Below are 2,841 nucleotides of genomic sequence, written 5' to 3'. Positions count from 1 at the left end.
GACCCGCTTTGCCGGCCACAGTGGGCTGTACCTCTTGTCACCGTCAGCTAGAATGAATATCCTTCTCCCTGAAACTGCATTTTGTCCAGTGTTGGGTCACAGTACAAGAAAAGTAACTAATACAGATGTTAAAATGATCAAGGCTGGGTCACTTACGAAGAAGAGTTTTATGTAACTCACAGTTTGTAAGTTCAAGGGCACGGGGTTGACTTCTGCTTAGCTCCATGGAAGGTAGATAGCAGCAGAATGGTGGGATTGTTCCACGAAACCAGAAAATTATCTATAACAACTAACTCTTAGGGGAACAAGCAATGGTTTGAGAGAGAGAGAAAGAGAGAGAGAGAGAGAGAGAGAGAGAGAGAGAGAGAGAGAGGGAGGGAGGGAGGGAGGGAGGGAGGGAGGGAGGGAGGGAGGGAGGGAGGGAGGAAAAACAAGATTAATTCCATAAGAGGGCAGCACCCCAGTGACCTAAGGACTTTACCTGAAGTCCACCTCTTCTTTCCATGACAGTTCTACTCCTTCTCATACCACCGTGCTTAGGACCAAGTCTCTGACATAACAAACCCTTGGGGAGCACCACACATGCAGACCATAACAAATGCAGTGATGGAGAAATGCCAGGTTGTACGGCAGAGCGACTGGTCTCCCAGGTGCTCTTGGGTTGAGCTCGCTGTGGACAGAACTGGAGGGGGATCTGAGTATAAAGGGACATCGAGGAGGGATCAGGGTGGGGACAGGCCTAGAATACGGGGGTAAGAAGCCTGTTGGCAAGGTCACTTCTGTGGCGTCACCGCCTGAGGAGGGGACAGAGGGGTTGTGGCAATGCCCACCTGAAAGGAGAGCGGAACATTACCTTTGTGGGAAGTCCAGCCAGCTCTCCTGCTGTGCCTCTCACTGAGGGAGCTGAAGGCAGCCGTCCAACTAAACCTGACTGGGTTAGAATTCAGACCTAGATGGAAAGGCTATGGCAGATGATATTGTCCCTGAAGTGTGGGGGCCTCTAGAGGGTGTTCCAGGTTGGGGGACAGATCCAGATGTATCGTATTGGCCGGATGAAAGTACATCTGCCACAGCCTAGTCCCCAGTGATACCTCCAACCCTGAAGAGTCTTTGTGGATAAGCACATTTCCCAAAGCCTGTGCCGCCTCTGCATGTTCATCCAGCCCACACTCCAGAGCACCAAGCCGGGGCTCTTTCTGCACCTCCTGCCTCCTCTATTGGTCCAGCAGTGGTAGGCAGGGCTGTGGTAGACAGGGCTGTGGTAGGCAGGGCTGTGGTAGGCAGGGCTGTGGTGGAAGGAAGTACATCTGATCCTTTTGCTCTCTGGTCTCCCTGCCTCCTGGAAGCTCACAGGCTTTTTAAGGCAGAAAATAACCAGCAAGACCAGGAAAGACAAAAGCAGCCTGTGTCTAGGGTGGGGGCCATGGAGCGGCAGTCATGGGACGCACCTTGATGGCCCCAGAAACCTGAAGGAGAGGAACGCACAGCACAAGTAGGTACCGTGGGATTCAGAGAGCCTTGTCCACTCCTGGCCTGGCCTCTTGACAGCTCATTTGTTTGGTTAATGCTTCTGGCCAGGGGTGAGTGGGAGCCTGGAAGACAGATGCCTCTCACCTAATGTGGGTGCTGGTGGCCTGGGAGTTAGGAGCTAGAGCTCCAGCCCTGCCCCACGACTCCTTGGGCTGTTATTGCAAAGAGATGAAGATCATCTGACACACACGACTCCAGGCTCGTGTTTGGAGACCAGCACTGCAGCCAGCAGTTAGGAGCAAGTGGGAACACTGCTGCACACACACACACACACACACAGTCTTCCTTTTAGTTTGAACCTCAAATGCTTCTTCCCACGTGGGGCTGGAGATATGGCTCCGTCAGTAAATGACCTCCTGCACAAGCACAGTGGCCTGAGTTGGGATCCCCAACACCCATGTGAAAAGCTGGGCATAGAATGTGTTTGGAACCCCAGTGCTATGAGGGCAGAGACAGACCAACCCCTGGCTCATTGACCAGCAAGGCTAGCCAATCAGCTCCATGTTCGTGAGAGACCCTGCTGTAGAAAAATAAACTGGAGAGCACAGTGATAGGGAAAATACTCAACATAGACCTCAGGCCTGCACCTGCATGCCCTCACATGGCACACATGCACATACTCATACAAATATGTAGATGCATGCACACACAATATCCCCAACAGGTCCATGCTGGAGTGCTTCATCTAGAGGCTACTGAATTTTCAGGAGGCCTTAGTGGTAGAAGCATGTCACTGGGGTGGGCCTTTGAAGATTATGTTGGCCCCTGGATTCTGACTTGAATCTACTTCCTCAGTTGCCATGATGTGAGCAGCCTCTGCTGCACATGCCCACCGCCATGAGCTGAGCTGCAGCTCCACAACTTCCTCATCACCATGGACTGAAGAGCTCTGAAACCGTGATCGAAACAAATGTCTCCTGCCTTGAATCGTTTCTGCCAGGTATTTCTGTCACAGCACTCTGAGAGTAATAAAGGCAATCTTGCAATCAAGCTGTTGTGCAGTCAGTATTCTCCCAGGCATGGGCCGAGTTCTGCCCTCATGAAGACACTGACTATTAAGTAGCTAGTATAAGAAAGCAGCCCCCAGTGTGGTTAAATGCAAGACAGATAGACGATGGCCATAGTCTACAACTGCCACAGGCCACCTCAAGTCATCTTTAGCTGATGGCTGGACACAGTCTATTAGGTCCATGCAGAAGTGCCTCCCTGGGGCTGACGGGTTCCTTACACTGTGTTCATGCCAGGAGAGAGCGCCTCTGAAATACTGCAGCCAAGTTACATATTCTGAATTCCACTCATCTCATCAAGTGC

General features: G+C 51.7%; 1 long non-coding RNA gene across 1 annotated transcript; it reads left to right on the top strand.

The window, feature by feature from the left end:
- The first annotated feature begins 1,320 nt into the window (after positions 1-1,320).
- LOC128098173 (uncharacterized) lies at positions 1,321-2,520 on the top strand. Its single transcript, XR_008214162.1, has 2 exons — positions 1,321-1,492; positions 2,326-2,520. It is a non-coding gene; the product is annotated as an uncharacterized LOC128098173 (long non-coding RNA).
- The last annotated feature ends 321 nt before the right edge of the window (positions 2,521-2,841 follow it).

The sequence above is a fragment of the Peromyscus californicus genome, unplaced genomic scaffold (assembly GCF_007827085.1).
Source record: "Peromyscus californicus insignis strain IS unplaced genomic scaffold, ASM782708v3 Scaffold_6__1_contigs__length_162567912, whole genome shotgun sequence".
Taxonomy (NCBI): Eukaryota; Metazoa; Chordata; class Mammalia; order Rodentia; family Cricetidae; genus Peromyscus; species Peromyscus californicus.
Note: the sequence above shows the minus strand (reverse complement) of the source record. Positions and strands in the feature narration are given on the sequence as shown.